Below are 18,059 nucleotides of genomic sequence, written 5' to 3' on the forward strand. Positions count from 1 at the left end.
ACCGAAGGGTGTAAATTATGAGGGGATATTTTTCCATGAAATGAATAAGACTGCAAAGACTTCCTCTTTTTCAGGCCCATTTTAGTTAGTTTTTTGAAATATTTTTACATTTTTATTTATGAAGTTTTATTTGGGTGCAATCCAAGTCTTCTGGCATATGAGTTGAATTCTATAATATAATTATTTAGATCATCTTAAGGGGTTTGACTGGTCCCTTTACAAAATGTAATGTGTTTATGGCTCTTTCTATCAAAAAGTTGAAACAAAATCTGTCTTAGATGAACTGCAAAATACATTTCCCCATCAACCAGGTTTCACATTATCTCATTAGTGGTAGGTCTCTGCTGTATTTGAACAGTACGAAAGAGGGTTCCTTTGAGAAAAATCTTATCTATGTGCACATGTATGAATGCATGCACTGTGTGTGGGTGAGCACATGCATGCATGTGTGCATTGTGTAGTCCAGCGTACAGACTGTAGTGAGCATTCATTTCAAAATTTGCCGTGTGATCACATGCAGTCTAAAGCGTTCATTCCTTATCTGATTTTTCACCTGAAATCTTCTTAGCTCCATATCTCGCCCATAAATTTTGGAAGCCGAACAAGGATCCGTGCCTGACCCGAGTGAGCCCACCTGCCCTAGCTGTATTATACACACATATAAATACATACATACATCTTACTCTCTCTTGCTATCTGTGGAACCAAATCTGCAGCAATAGTTTCATTAATTTGAAAATGAACGTTGCATTTGAAAAACTAAATTGAAACGGAAACTTACAACAATTTTATTCAAACTAAAAATAAGTGCAGGAAACATTTCTCTTTAAACACAGCTTTGATTAAATGATTGAATATGATTTATTAATTCAAAATAATTCTGTTTTCACTTTTATAAGCACTTTGAGATCTTAATCTAGTTAGTACACTGAGAGCACATTATCAGACTATATTCAATATTACATTATGTTACATAATGAACTAACCTATAACTCACTTCTCTAGTTAGTACACTGAGAGTACATTATCAGCCTATATTCAATATTACATTATGTTACATAATGAACTAACCTATAACTCACTTCTCTAGTTAGTACACTGAGAGCACATTATCAGACTATATTCAATATTACATTATGTTACATAATGAACTAACCTATAACTCACTTACTCTAGTTAGTACACTGAGAGCACATTATCAGACTATATTCAATATTACATTGTTACATAATGAACGAACCTATAACTTTGCCATCAAGGTTCACATTCATCATATTAACCCTAAGACATCACAGCACGTCAGCTGCATCACTGCTCTTCACACAACACAGACTAACACACACAGCTCTTCACACAACACAGACTAACACACACACAGCTCTTCACACAACGCAGACTAACACAACACACACAGCTCTTCATATAACACAGACTAACACAACAACACACAGCTCTTCACACAACATAAATTAACATAACACACAGCTCTTCACACAACACAGACTAACACAACACACACATCTCTTCACATAACACAGACTAACACAACGCACACAGCTCTTCATACAATGCAGACTAACACAACACAGCTCTTCACACAACACAGGGTAACACAACAAACACAGCTCTTCACACAACATAGACTAACACAACATACACAGCTCTTCACACAACACAGACTAACACAACGCACACAGCTCTTCATACAATGCAGACTAACACAACACAGCTCTTCACACAACACAGGGTAACACAACAAACACAGCTCTTCACACAACATAGACTAACACAACATACACAGCTCTTCACACAACACAGACTAACACAACGGTGAATATTAATAGACTGTGAATATTATAGCAGGACACGTCCTCAAAAACACATGTAGACTGTGACTATTACAGCAGGACATGTCCTCAAAGACAGTTCCCACAAAGAGGCTTTTATTGTAAAACACATTTAAAGAAGGCAAGAGGTGAGGAAACATCTCTGGTTATTCTAGGAAATATGACCTGCCACCTAAAGCTCCTGGAGCCCCAACTCCAAACCCTACACACAGTAACCTAACAACATTCTGAACATTTACTTTAACTAAATGCAGTTCCATTGTTCCTGCACGTGTGCAATGGCACAATTCATTATCTAATTAAGCATAACACTTAAATACCCAATTAAGCATAACATCTGACTTTCTCATCTATTCATGATCAGATAATTATGAAGTGAGAGCTTAGATACATCTTATAAATGATTACTAATATATTAATGCATGGTGAATAACACTAACTCATTAGTTCATGATTAGTTCATTAAGATCCAGCTAGACAGTAACCATGATAAATGATTACTAATATATTAATTCATGGTGAATAACACTAACTCATTAGTTCATGATTAGTTCATTAAGATCAAGCTAGACAGTAACCATGATAAATGATTACTAATATATTAATTCATGGTGAATAACACTAACTCATTAGTTCATGATTAGTTCATTAAGATCCAGCTAGACAGTAACCATGCAGCACACAGCCTGTTCACCGGGCTGCCATCCAGCAGGAGGGTCCGCAGCACACATGCAGAACAAACCAGCTGATAAACAGTTTCTATCCTCTGGCTATCAGGCTCTTAAACAGGATGTGAAACAGTTAGTCTTTCCCAGTATCAGTTCACTGTGGCACTTTATCACTACTACTATTAATATATTTTAGCACACTACTACTTGAACATTTCCACATAGTCACTATTAATATACAGTGTGTAGTTTATCTACAGATTACCCTTGGCTAATATATTCAATAGTCACCTTGTTTATTTTGTCGACTCCTGAAGTCACATTATTTTGTCTACTCTGCTGTTGTATATTCTGTATATTCTGTTTATATTTAGTGTATTATTGTCATCTTGTGATTATTTACATGTATAAATGTCAATACTGCTGCAGAGGAGTCACCTGAGCCTCACCACAAACACTTCAGTGCATTAATGTCCTGTATGTTTATACAAATGACAAACTTGACTTGACTTATGGAATCATTAATTGTGCTCATGTAGAAAAAAAATTCTGTTTTGAGACTGTGCAGTTATTATCAAGCTTGTGGGTCAAATGATAGAATATCAACCTTTACAGAAGAGGATTGGGGTCAAATGATGATAAGTTGAGATTTGATGGACAAATAAATAAGAGTCAACTGAAAGTTTCTCTCAGTAGGTGGTCTTGTACCAGTGAAGCCCCTTCTAATCTCTCATGTTGGACATGTAGTCATGGAGACTGTCCTCCCCTTTGCTTTCCAAAGCACTTTCACTTTCATAATGCACCTGCTTCAGCTCATGATGGGATAGCCAATTAGCACATGTCTTGAATCTGTTATCATAGAGCAAGGAGACCACTAGGTGGCGGACTGAGACTGGATTCGGTTGACTTCATGAAATGCATGTTTACTATATACACATTTTTGATGAGGAGAAATGCAGTGTGTCTGAACTGCAGGTTTACAGTGATGAGAGGGAATGCAGTGTGTCTGAACAGCAGGTTTACAGTGATGAGAGGGAATGCAGTGTGTCTGAACAGCAGGTTTACAGTGATGAGGAGGAAGGCAGTGTGTCTGAACAGCAGGTTTACAGTGATGAGAGGGAATGCAGTGTGTCTGAACAGCAGGTTTACAGTGATGAGGGGGAATGCAGTGTGTCTGAGCAAAAGTGGAATTTCCTGATGCAAGAACTTTTTATCTTTCCCGCTGGACATGTTATGCCAATATCAGACTGTTCAGAAAGCTCTAAATAATCAATAATGTGAGATTTGTTGATTTAATCTCTTCCGTAAATGTAAATAAACATTCTAAAGTATTAAAAGAGATCACAGCAACAGAAATACTGGTATCAGATACTGCTGACATTATAGTAATGACACACCTAATATTATCAGAGGAATTTCTGTTTAGAATAAAACGGACCTGGTCCTTATGGATCAATGACAAAATTGCTCTGTTTAATCTGTTTGCCAAAATCTTGGACAGTATTCTAACATCAAGAGGTATTAAGGAGATTGGCCTATAATCATCAGGGTCATTATCTTTCTGTAATATTAATGTAATAAGGGACTGAGACTCTCTGCTCTTCTTAATTAAAATCACACATATAAATAGATTGTTTACAATTGTTTTTAATTTTGGAAGATTCGACTACTAAAAATTGTAACATTATAAATTTAAAAAGATTAGTGGTTAGAACAGGGGACAGTGGGTTGGTTTGTAATTTTCAGGATCTGTTTGCTTTTCTTAGATCAGTCTCACTGACAGGTTTTCTTCCGGTGGGTGACGGGGTGTCTGGGGTGTGCAGCATCATGGGCGCTGCATCGTGTGCTCACCACGGCTGGCACACCCCTGCCCTGGATGTGTCATGATTAATGGTTAATGGTCATCATGGTAATGGTTAATAGTCATCATGCTCATGGTCATCCCTGCCCTGGATGTGTTATCATGGTCATGGTTAATAGTTAATGGTTAATGGTTATCATGGTCATGGTTAATGGTTAATGGCTATCATCGTTAATGGTTAATGGTTATCATGGTCATAGTTAATGGTTAAAGGTTAATGGTTATCATGGTCATGGTTAATGGTTAATGGTTGCCATGGTCATGGTTAATGGTTAATGGTTAATGGTTATCATGGTCATGGTTAAGGGCAACAACCAGACTCTGGACGTTACAGCCAGGACTCGCCAGTGGGGTTTGTGGGTGGGCTCCCCCACTCTGGGACCACTCTATATTGGGCCATGTTCAAGATGTGTAACACTGTTACTGAATGAGTGTGTAGGGTTGATCATGTGATGTGAGTGATGTGACACTGTTACTGAATGTGTGTGTAGGGTTGGTCATGAGCTGTGAGTGATGTCTAACACTGTTACTGAATGTGTGTGTGTAGGGTTGGTCATATGATGTGAGTGATGTGTAACATTGCTACTGAATGTGTGTGTAGGGTTGGTCATGTGATCTGAGTGATGTGTATCATTGTATGACTCCACAAAATCTCAGGTCTCTCCTGTTTTACACCTTGTTTCTTATAGACTTCATCTTGTTTTCTCAGCCATAATCTGAGAAACTTTTCTCAGTTCTTTGCATTTGAAATACTATCATTGAGTTTTAAATCAATACTTGGAGCAAAATTACACTTTTATCTAGTTGGTCCTTTAACATAAATCCGCTGATCAAAATGTTTTTTTTTTTTTAGTGTGTTGTTTTTACTTGCTAATATTTGTTAAGAAATAACATTTATTTTACATGTATCATTTCCATAGACACCCCCAAATGATCAAACACTTAAAATACCTCAATCATCATTAAAGTATTCATTTTGAGTCTGTTGTTGCAATACATTGTGTTCAAGCTTATTAGCAGTAATGCTATGTTAACATTTACTTATTCAAAATATCAAAAATATCAAATCAGACTGTAATCAGCAGTTTCAAATGGGAAAGTTAGAGAAAAACAGACCATAGATGTATTTAAAAGATTATATTTTGGTAACAATGCATCAGGTATCAAAATACAGTAATACATTTAAACAAAAGAAGTGCCATAAAATATGATTTCTTCTTGTATTTAAAAATAAACAGCATTACATTATATGTCAGAGATTAAAAAATAAATAAATAAATAAAACGCATGGCCGGTTTTTACCCATAAGGCACTGCAAGGAAAGAGGTTGGCTTTACAGAGGCACAGAGCATAAATACCTCATTAATATTCATGAGCAAAGTTTAAAACATCTTTGGCTCAGAGTAGTGCTGACAGAAGAATGAAAAATAAAATTTGTAATTTTTAAAGATAAACATTCAGCAACTCCTAGCAGAAGATTTTGTACTGACGACATTTTATCTTCCTGAATTTGAAGGCTACAGCCACCAGGCTTGGCAAAGAGACCCATCAGTGGACCTCAAGCTCCAAACTGCATATTACACCAACAGCACTCGTCTGTGAACTCCTTCTCCTTCTCTCCTCTCCTTTCATTAATCCCTCCATCCTCCCATTGCAACCATTTTATTTTGATACTGGTCCTTGAAACTCTTTAATAAAAGATGTGGATAATTGGCAAGGAAAATTTAAAGATGCTACAGGCAAAACTGCCTGTTTTTCCATGACTTGACACAAAAGTATTTACATGAGCATTAAATTAGATCACAGGATCTCATAGTAATATTTACATAAACATCTTTATATTACATTTTTACATAAACATCTTTCCATTACATTTACAGTACTGGGCAGATGGTCTTATAGTGATTGATACATATTAATCAGTATGACATTATGTGTGCTCTCTGAGGATCAGACCATGATTCTGGAGATGTATGTTACTGTACCTGCTCTACCAGGTTAGTTCAGGAGTGCTAACGTCATAAAACTCTGATCAGGTATGATCGAACATACACTGATCTCTGACCCCTGAATGGTACACAGAAAGGCACTGTGGGCACATTTGTGTGTGTGTGTGTATACAAGAGAGCCAAATCATTTATCATCTCTCAGACTTCCTCATGGTTATTACTGGGAGATCACCTCTGCTCTTCATCTGAGTGGTTTAGTCCATTCATATTAACTCGTCTGTTGTCATGGTTACGGTCTCCATTCACTTCTGATTTTTTCCCTCAGCTGCACAATCACCAGCCCTGCTGCCACAAGCTCCGCCCCCATCAGAGCCAGGAGCACCATCAACACCGTCACTGTGGAGCTCTGATACAGCTGGACTTCTGCAACACACACACAGAAAAAAATAGTCAGAAACGACCCTTCATTACACAATAAAGCTTATCCATGCGTGAGTTTACTGATTGTTTTTTTAAACAAATCACACTACCAGAGTTTGTTAAGATGACAAGATGCCATTCTTCAACAGTCTGGAGTTATAATTCAGTTATTGAGAACTACATGAACTACATTATTACAACTCCTCTCCTTGTTCCCCTCTAAAAACAGGATTATAATGGATTATGGGATTACATTTATGATGGCGTATGGGGTGCCTTGCCCTTCCCTGTGTTATCACCTGGTCTGGGCTTCAGGTGCTACAGCACTGAGATACTTGAACAGTGATACTGAGGGTGAAGTGTTTGTTGATTTATTGAGGGTCGGATGTACAGGGATTGAGCTTCAGGATCAGACAAGGCCAAACTAAAAAAAACACATAAGCCACACTAGAAATAAAAATTATTATTATTAGTCGGCTACATTTATTTAGCACCTTTCTCAAACCCAAGGACACTTTACAGACAGAAATCAGCTTTTACACTCAAATCACACACAGACAGATGAGATGCATAAGCCAATTTACAGTGTTCTCTCTATCAGAAACCACAGCCCCCTGGGGGAGTGCACCAGTGCAGAGGAAGGGGAGGAGGTTAAGACCAGGACAGACCACCAACCATAGCTGAACATACACACACTGTAATGATTGGCCACCCTCCTGACATCCCTGTTTCCATAGTTTCCCTGTCGTGTCTGTTATCCTTTACTTCCTTGTTCCGATGCTTGGTTTTGTTTTCTCCACCCCTCGTCTGTTCCTCAGTTCCAGTCCTTGTTTTGGTTTTCCCTGTTCTTATGTTCACCTGTGTCGGGTTAGTACTTAATTGTTTTGGTTATTTAAGAAATGTGTTTTGTCTCCCATGTTGTTGGTTATTGCGGTAAGTTTGGTTTGTTCCATTTGCTCATGCTATCTCTGTTGGCGCCCTTGCTCTTTCATTTGTCTAGTTCATTTATCACTATGCCTCAGTGTTTTCTGTGTCTGTTTATTTTGTCTCTATTGTGTTCCCTCATTTATTATTTGATAAATAACCTCCTGCATCTATGTTCTGCCTCTCGCCTTGTCCCTGCTAATACACAACACACACACGTGCACACACACCTATCTTGATAGAGGACAGTTTTAGAGGATCAGTCAACCTAACCTCCATGTTTTTGGGAGGAACCCAGAGGAACCCTATGCAGTCACAGGGAGAACATGGAAACTCCACCCAGAAAGAGACTCAAAGGCTGAGAGGCAAACTTGCCAAACACCAAGCCCTGCTTCACAAAAGAACCAACTGTCCCAATGGAACACAAACCAAATTAAGTACAATAACCCTCCCTAACTAACAAAAATGAATAAACACAAGTAAAGAACGGAGCAAATAAAAAAGGCGACAAACTCCCTATTTCCCAACAACAATTCACACAGGACTACTATAATACTCCATACACAGAATGTACAACAGCAAACATGCCCAGAAAAGCAACAAGTCAGAATGATTTATCCAGCAGAGGACCAAAAACACAACAATCAGCAAACAACGCTCACTGAACTAACAAAACTAGCTACAGCAACAGTGGAGATGAATCTCTGTCTGTTGCTTCTTCCCAGGCTTCCCCTTATGCACAGGGTAGAATGAGACAGACAGTCAAGACACAACACAGCAGTACAGCACAGGACAGAATACTTGATCAGGTGGAGGGGGAGGAGCATCAAGAAGAGGAGGAGCCACAGGCTCCAACATAAACAAACACAAACAACCCTACACCTTAAAATACAGACACTTGAATTTTTCTCACTCATCACTCAATCACTCATAATTGTTTTGGTATCAGTAAGCAGGCATCACACAAAGTGCCGTAAAACATCAATGGCTGGATCTAAGAGTGTCCATCTGAGAATCCACCTCAAAGAGTCCAGTGAACATCACATGCTTTAGTGGGGATATACTTCGATAACCAGCACCTCAATTAAGACCAAGACCTCAAACTATTACACTCAGTCCACACTGTTTGCATGATCCTGGCATTTATAGTCAAACTAATACTGAACCACAGATGTGCATAAAAAGTTACTGACACTACACACACCCTTCTCCCCAACATAAAGTAATTCTAGACAACATTAAAATCACAATAACTACACTTACCTTCCACAGTAACTGTTTATGTTTGAATAATCTCTTCATTCTTAGTGTCTCTGATGATGTAAACTCCACTATCAGATGGTGCGGTTCCTCTCAGCTCAACAGCAGAGATGAGCGACGCTCTCTGAGTGTATTCAGGTTCACACTTCAGTGGGTGTCCATCCACTGTGCAGATTTGTCCACTAGAGAGAGCAGCTGCACCTGTGCTGTTAGAAATAATCTCCACTGACTCTGATATGGGCAAATCCAGCACCAGATTTTCAATGGGCTTGATCTGAACTGAAGAACTCAATGCTGAAAAGAAAAACCATCAGTAACTTTAAAGGGGTTCAAATGTAATACATACTATTAAAACTAAATCATTAAGGGTTCGTTAGCAAAGACTGAGAGAACAAACCCTTACCCTCTATCCATAGACCCATATCACAGATGTCTACACCATCACACTCACAGGTGTACCGGTTCCTCTTAGTGTAATCAACATCAGTGATGCTGAGGAGCTTCCTTCAGGTACTGATCATATGACATGTAAAATCCCTCCTTTGACTGACAGAATGTCTGGTTACACTGATCCAGAATGTCAAGTTGTTTATCGAACACAGTCCATGTGACCAGACCAGAACACATCTGAGTGCAGGGGAGAGTAGCATCATCATAAAGGTTCCCCTTTACTGAAGAGAAGGTCGATACAGGAACTGAAAAAGATTAAGAAAGTGGAGTTTAAAAAGGCATTCAATAAATCAGACATCAGTGTTCAGAGTAGCCCGTAGGTTAGCTAGCATTAGCTGACCAAATCGCAAGCCAATTGCGATTCGTAAACATATTAGCTACTCACCACTCTGTTGGGTTTATTTATTTGTAAACATATCAGTTACTCACCACTTTGGTGGGTTTATTTATTTGTAAACATATCAGCTAGTCAACACTCTGGTGTCAAACTGCTCTCTGCGTAAGGAAATCTATAGAGTGACATTACTGTATTAGATTCAAGACCACAAACCCGCTGTGGAACGGAGCAGAAAAGCAGAAACAGGAACCACAAGTCACAAGTTTCAGCAGGTTTCCGGTGAGTCTGCACTGCAGGCTTGGCACGAACCTCCATCTTGTCATCATCTGTAGAGGAAGTTTCTCACTCCTTTAGTTCACACAATGAAAATCTAAAATAAACATGTTCTTCAGCTTAATTAAACATATCTTGGGTCTAATGCACCTAAAGGAAGTGTGTGTTAAAGCATATGTAGAAGAGAAAAGTCTTATTTTTTGGAAATTCAAACCTTCCATTTTTTTCTGTTAAATCCACTACATTTATAAGGATCACTTTCTTAGCTACTCATAAGATTTCCTAATGTGGAAAGGTGGATAAAATATAGAGCAATATTGTGCAAATAGCTGATCAGTTCACTATAGTATATTTTAAAATGATCAAGTCAAATGATCAATTCACTCTGTGATATTCTTGGAAAACACTTTGCAACATATTCAAAATATGACATTGCAGTGTTTTTACTGCAGGAATGTAGAGTATTGAGATGGCAAGCTTGTGTAAAATGTCTCTTTGCACATATTGAATCTTTATAAAATAAACAGATCAAATTATCAAATAATCCACTAAATTCTTGCAATACACTCTCTTATGTAGTTACTTTTAGAATGACTAAGTTATTTTTACTGTGGGAATTTGGAGTAATGGGATGGCAATATCCTGTTAAATGTCACTATATAGCACTACTTGAAGCTCTATAAAATACACACATCAAACTCTTATCAAATTATGAATTGTTATTCAAGAAAGGATAGAGGCATCTAAAATCTTAAATATGAGCAAGCAAACCACATGGTGAATTGAGCAACACGGATACACCCACACATCAGAACAAAGGACATAAGTCAGAGATCAAGGTTGTGGAGCTGTCTGGTTTACAACAGCAGCGACGTCAGTCTTCCTAAAACTGTTACAAATTCATATCAAAGCACATCACATACTCCAAATAAAACACATTCATGACAAAGAGAAAGGAAGAAGAAATGGACCAACTAATGTAAACAGGAAACAAAATGATGACTAGCCAATCACAACACACAAATGATCACACCAATGAGGTTAAGGCTGGCTTTAATTTTTCACCTTTTTTCCAGACTAACACTTTCATCACTGATAAATTGCAAGCATAAAACTTCTGTACAGTATGGAATCAGACAGCCTGTAGGTGTGTATGTAATAAAACAGCTTTTTGCTAACTGCACTGTCACAGGCATGTTATGATAGTACGATTTCAGTTTAATTTGTCTTGTCAACTCTGTACTGATCCCATATAGTATGGTATCAGATATGACTGATCCACCTGTCTGTAATAGCTGTGTAAATAGTTTAGGTTCAAGGCAGAAATAAAGTGCTTAAAAGGTCAAACGGTTGGTTGAGAGAAGCAGCACAACCTAAATCTTTACATAAACTTATGCATTTTTGAGGAACAGCCTGATTTACTTACACACAGCCAATCACATCCTCAAAACACATCCTCTCACACACACCTACCCATACACTTTCCCCTATGCCATAAACTTCCACTGGACAGATGTGTGTGTGTGTGTGTGAGAGGGAGAGAGTGAGTATGCATATGTGTGTATGTAATAGTGAAGGGTGTGACGTGGGTGGCACAAAGGAAGTGAGAGGCGAGGTTGTGAGGAAATGCTCTTTAGTGTACATAGAAAGTAAAGACTGAAAGCACTGACAAAAACCAAAAAAAACACGTCTAGCTCTCTCAAGGAACTGTTGTGTCCCAAGCAAGTTCTCTACTAATGTGCAGTTCTGTCTTGGGTTTAAATAGGGGTGAAGGGAAATAAGGAAGAAGACAATTAATAGGTGATTTAGAGCAGGGCAGGTGTGTGGTGTGATCCCTAGCAGGAATGGGCGTGTCCCTCCTACTGATGACCAACCATGACAAAGGGGGGTAGTTAAAAAGGGATTTACATATATATATATATATATATATATATATATATATATATATATATATATATATATATATATATATATATATATATATATAATTATTATTATGATTAACTATATCAGTAGAGGTGTTGAAGGATTAAAAACTGAATCAGTGTAAAACCGAAACAATTGTGTCCATGTTACCACTAATCTCTGGACCTGGTTTCCTTCTGACCCACGGTGTTGAGAACGGCGCAAAATTTCAAAAAGACAGCAGGAGGATCCAGAAAACCCTGCAGCAACCGAGTCCAGGAATATTGTTTTCCTTTAAAAGTGAAAGCAAAAATATGTTGTGTTCTTATGCACAGGGATGCAGAAAAAGGCTGAACGTAAATCAACAACAGTAAAAGGGCTATGAGTGGCAGGAGATTAACAAGTGTATTCACACCTTGCTGTTTCAGTGAATTCATAACAGCTACAATGTCTGCTTCCTTTTCACTAGAAAGAGGACATTGCTTGAAGCACACTAGCTGCTGTTAATAATTTAGCCTGATATGGTTCAGTTTATAAAGCTCACTTGAGCCTCGTGTTCAACCCACAACCTTTTTGGAACGACTCTCAGGTAGTCAGGGATCTGTATTTGAGGGTCGCTATCTGTAGAATCAAAAAATGAACTTCGTAGGCACTGACAGTTTTCCTTTTTCAAAAGAAATTGACAAATTTAATTTTGTCATAATATCATGACTGAGTAGTTATTTATATATACTGTTATTTATTCTTACTGTTGTCTTGTATCTTTATCTCCTCTGCAGGGCATTTAAAGCAACGCAAATACAGATTTACTGCTGTTCTACTACTGTTAGACTGTGTTCTATGTGTTCTGTGTTCTATGTGTTCTATGTGTTCTATGTGTTATGTGTTCTATGCTCTGTTTTCTGTGTGTTGTAAGTGTTCTATGTGTTCTGTGTTCTATGTGTTCTGTGTTCTGTTCTATGTGTTCTATGTGTTCTGTGTTCTGTTCTGTGTTCTGTTCTATGTGTTCTCTTTTTAATATACAAAATAATCTGCTTATTTAGAACTCTACATTTGTCTTATATTGTAGAGTATTCTGTATTAATGTTATATGGAGGTAACTAATGCGACATAGTGGAGATTTACTCTCAGCGCAGCCGCAAAACAAGTCCGTGTAGGAGGGACTGTGACTCCATTGGCTGTATAGACTGTATGTCTATGATTGGCTGCAGAAAAATGACGGACAGGTAACTTTGGCTGCTGATTGGTTAATAAAAATGACTGAGTCATAAATCGGTTGTGTAATTGGCTTCAGTTGAAAGTGATTGACATGTGCTCCGCCCTCTACTTACCCGCTGGAGTTCCTGTAGTCTCTCCCTTCTCTAGAAAACGAAAGTATTTTCTGAACTGTCGCCATTAGTTGGGCGGATTGGAGATACGCGCGTTTAAATTATTTCACGGTAAGTTCATTCTGTTTCTTAAAATGCGATGTCGGTGCAGTTTAAACAACGTGTTTTGTAAGTACGTAGTTCTGTGTTTAAATCGTAGGTTCACCCAAAAGTGGATTAAATGTAAAGATTAAAGTCCTGGTGAAGTTAACGCTACGTATCTAAAATGGCGAACGCGCAGCACGATTGTGCAGTTATATTTAAAATAATTTAACGGGGTCAGATATATGTGGTCAGTTATTGTAAATCAGAATTTTAAGTCGTAGTTAGTCAGTGATCTTTCCAAATGGTCCCAGTTAAAACTCATCTGGTCTAAATGTAAAGTCGCTGCTGTGATGTGTGTTTTTTACAGTTAGTTTCTGTTCAGTTTCAGTCATTTTGTAGTGTTGTCCACATTCTCAGTGGGCAGTTCAGATTCCCTGTATAGTTCATTAGCTGTAGTGTTACCTGTAGTTAGGATGGGACGGTCGACATTGACGTTTCTACGCTTGTTTCGAGTTTCTGAAGCGCAGCGATTTGAAACGCTGATCCGAAGTGTGGCTCAAAACGGCCATGTCACGTGACCACAGGTGACCTAAGCTTGTGTTTCTACAGGTGTTATACAGTACATGCTGCTCCTGGCTTTGACTGACAGTGTCTGAAACAAACCTGATCACACATCTGTCTCAGTCACACACTCTATGAATGCTTAGAAGTCAAGAAAACACACCCCAACTTTGAGGGGTTTTGTGAGAACAGAGAATTTGAGAGACAGATTCAGTGTTGTCTAGACAGAAGGTTATTGACAGGACATATTGACTGATAGGCTAGTGAGAGACATCCAGTGAGCAGTAGTTATAGATACAGTGACATTAATATATAGAAAGTGTGTAGAGAGATCCTCTGGTTTACTGACAGGAGTGATGTGCTGTATATCCACACATTTATATAATGGTAAAAACACCTGTGTATGCCAGCAACAAGTGTTCACTGTGAATGAATCTTTTCCAAGACTGAGGAGGTAATGTGGGAAGAGAAGAATCCCCCAAACAGCAGAACATCTAACATTTTAAAATCTAAATATTATAATAAATGAGATATTTTACTTTATTGATCTTCATTATCCATGATCATAATTATCTACATTCACAACACTTCATTCTGCAATAGATGAAACATGGTCCACACAGAAAGATCATTAAATAGATACCGAGAATTTGAAATACCTTACAGAATGACAGAAAACAGAAGCATCTTTTGTTGTTTTTGTATGTAATTTCTCTGAAATATTTATTGATCATATTTATCTATAGCCTGGCATAACCCACCAGAATAATATCTAGGCAGAGTAGTTTAGACTTTGTTGTTTTACAGAAAAAAATGATCAAGATGTTGGCAGAAGTGGGAACTGTGGAGATCATGTCAGATTGTTTCTGTTCAACAGGCCCAGACGTGATGGATGAATTATGATGAATATTATTTAATTTTGTTTTTCTTTATATTATATTTGTTCAGTATTGTGTCATTGGCTAAAGATATTAGTGGATTATGCAGTTAAACTCTGTGTCATTGGTTAAAGATGTCGGTTGTACGGTTGCGTGCGTTTAGAGGTCATTTATTGCAGTGCTGAGTGTTACCCACACAGTAAAACTCTGTTTGTGTTAAACCCAGAGACTCTGTGTTACTGATAAAATGTAAGTCAGGCATCTTCTTTTTATGTTGGTGTTTTGTTAGGAAAAGGCAGTGTTAGTTGATGTTTAGAGTTATCATTAAAGAGCAGACACGTTAGTCCCTGTGCTCTCTGTATAGGTTTAGTTTAATATTTTAGCATTTACCACATTTCTCCTCTGGTAATACTGTGTTTCATATCAGATGGGAGATGTACTTTCTTTGTGTATCAGTCCTTGAGTTTGGGAGATTTAATCAGTAGTTTAAATGTTAGTTGTGTCACTACATTTCTGTTTATCAAGTCACTGAGTCAGTTCTAGAGATTTGCCGCTAGATGGCACCCAAGCACCAGTTACTGTATATTCAGCTCACTATAGGCATTACAATCGACTGTAAAAGGCTTTTCTGTGTATTGTGCAGGTTGTCATTTACAAGCAACATTGACTTTTAAAGTAATATCTGTATGTGCTTGATCTCTTAGCATTATTATCCTATTCTCTACTTCAGTTCTGTAACATCAAAGCCCATAACTGTTATTACACCTTGTGTTCTGGCCAACAGACCAGGTTGAGCACAGTTATAAATCCAACCAGTGCCATTCATCCCAGTCCCCTACAGTAGTCTTTACTACACTTTTGAGACCTTGAAACTATTTTCAACACAACTGCTTCGAACATCTCAATGTTTCACAAAGCCTCACTTTTCCCACCACGACCTATAGTGTACTTTAAATGTAGTGAACTACTGATGTATACTGATTAAGGGCAAAGATACCTCTACCTATAATTTACTGTAAATGTAGTGAACTACTGATGTATACTGATTAAGGACAAAGTTACCACCACCTATAGTGTACTGTAAATGTAGTGAACTACTGATGTACACTGATTAAGGACAAAGATACCACCACCTATAGTGTACTGTAAATGTAGTGAACTACTGATGTACACTGATTAAGGACAAAGATACCTCTACCTATAATTTACTGTAAATGTAGTGAACTACTGATGTATACTGATTAAGGACAAAGTTACCACCACCTATAGTGTACTGTAAATGTAGTGAACTACTGATGTACACTGATTAAGGACAAAGATACCACCACCTATAGTGTACTGTAAATGTAGTGAACTACTGATGTACACTGATTAAGGACAAAAATACCACCACCTATAGTGTACTGTAAATGTAGTGAACTACTGATGTACACTGATTAAGGACAAAAATACCACCACCTATAGTGTACTGTAAATGTAGTGAACAACTTGTGTCCATTGATTAAGAGCATATAACAGACATGTTGTCAGGTTCAGTATCACTATTTTGGCTGAACCCAAAATAACAGTGACAGAATGTTAATGCAACAAGAAACAGAATAAACAAATCTTGTGCTGAAGAAATAAGCATTACAGAATTTCACTCTGTAGTTTTTGATTGACAAAATGGGAACATGGACATAGTTATAGAGTTGTGTATTATTAAAGTCACAGCATAACACAACTGAAACTATAAATCATCACTACAGTGTCTTACTTCAATGCAACTGCACCACTTTATGTTGCAGATAGTTTCCATGATGAAATGTCACAATGATCTATTTCACAGACTAGCATTGATAGATTCTATCTTTCGTCTCACTAATGTGTACCCTGTGTAGTGTTCTATATAGACCCATCTGTGTGGGGGAATGTGAGTGAGTAGACCATTACATTTATGGCATTTAGCCAACACTTTTACAATTCTGACTGAGTACAACTCAAGCAATTGAGGATTAAGGGTCTTGTTAAGGGACCCAACAGTGGCAACTTGGCAGTGGTGGGGCTTGAACCACCAACCTTGCGACTACAAGTCAAGTACCTTAACCACTCAGCTTCGTTATATGCTGGACTTGTTGTTTCTGGTGTGAGTGTGTGTGTCAGAAATGATGCGGTTGCTCCTCTTCCCATCATGCACAGATTAACACACTGTATGCATCACTAGTATAAATACATGTGTTCTCGATAGATTAATGTGCCATATGCAGTGAAAAGCTTTGAATCAAGTACATTTAAATTGAGAATTCAGTGTAAATATGATGAAATTACATTTGAATTTCTTTGTCATTGGGTGTGTTACATACTGGTTAAGCTAGTTGCTAAATGGTGATATTTGGTGCTTTGGCAGTTGACGGCCAATGTGCACATATTTGGGCCATTACGCGTCAGAATAACATGCCAACATTATGTGCACATATATACGGTCTATTACGGTATCTGAGTGCTCAGAGTATCACTCCAACAGAATATGCACATATATACGGTCTGTTACGGTATTTGAGTGCTCAGAGCATCACTCCAACATAATGTGCACATATATACGGTCTGTTACGGTATCTGAGTGCTCAGAGTATCACTCCAACAGAATATGCACATATATACGGTCTGTTACGGTATTTGAGTGCTCAGAGCATCACTCCAACATAATGTGCACATATATACGGTCTGTTACGGTATCTGAGTGCTCAGAGTATCACTCCAACATAATGTGCACATATATACGGTCTGTTACGGTATTTGAGTGCTTAGAGCATCACTCCAACATAATGTGCACATATATACGGTCTGTTACGGTATCTGAGTGCTCAGAGTATCACTCCAACATAATGTGCACATATATACGGTCTGTTACGGTATCCGAGTGCTCAGAGTATCACTCCAACATAATATGCACATATATACGGTGTGTTATGGTATCTGAGTGCTCAGAGCATCACTCCAACGTAATGTGCACATATATACGGTCTGTTACGGTATCTGAGTGCTCAGCGTATCACTCCAACATAATGTGCACATATATACGGTCTGTTACGGTATCTGAGTGCTCAGAGTATCACTCCAACATAATGTGCACATATATACGGTCTGTTACGGTATCTGAGTGCTCAGAGTATCACTCCAACATAATGTGCACATATATACGGTCTGTTACGGTATTTGAGTGCTCAGAGTATCACTCCAGGGCCTGAGGGAACTTTGACGCATATATGAGAGCTTTATGTTCTCATCCACATGTATGTTTCATACAACTTTTTTATGTGTCTGTATTTTTATAT

General features: G+C 38.0%; 2 protein-coding genes and 1 long non-coding RNA gene across 9 annotated transcripts in view; 1 reads left to right on the forward strand and 2 right to left on the reverse strand.

The window, feature by feature from the left end:
- LOC118241310 (uncharacterized) overlaps positions 1-18,059 on the reverse strand; it is a 451,150-nt gene that overhangs the window by 98,784 nt on the left and 334,307 nt on the right. The window lies entirely within an intron of this gene.
- LOC145659279 (uncharacterized) lies at positions 5,524-10,431 on the reverse strand. Of its 4 annotated transcripts, none has more exons than XR_014125338.1 (4): positions 9,930-10,431; positions 9,333-9,624; positions 8,933-9,223; positions 5,524-6,748 (listed from the first exon to the last, which is right to left on the reverse strand). It is a non-coding gene; the product is annotated as an uncharacterized LOC145659279 (long non-coding RNA). The 4 variants fall into 4 exon arrangements; XR_014125328.1 differs by lacking the exon at positions 9,930-10,431 and adding an exon at positions 9,809-9,920; XR_014125351.1 differs by lacking the exon at positions 9,930-10,431 and adding an exon at positions 9,809-9,920 and having other exon boundaries at positions 7,045-9,223.
- Positions 13,254-18,059, forward strand: part of LOC118241348 (uncharacterized) — a 114,424-nt gene continuing 109,618 nt past the window's right edge. Inside the window, exon 1 of one of the 4 annotated variants that reach the window (XM_081720936.1) lies at positions 13,254-13,333. The gene's annotated coding sequence lies outside the window, so the exon portion shown is untranslated. The remainder of the gene's footprint in view (positions 13,334-18,059) is intronic. The other 3 variants (XM_081721366.1, XM_081721838.1, XM_081722217.1) reach the window with 3 other exon arrangements.

The sequence above is a fragment of the Electrophorus electricus genome, chromosome 1, assembly GCF_041902795.1.
Source record: "Electrophorus electricus isolate QZ-2024a chromosome 1, ASM4190279v1, whole genome shotgun sequence".
NCBI lineage: Eukaryota > Metazoa > Chordata > Actinopteri > Gymnotiformes > Gymnotidae > Electrophorus > Electrophorus electricus.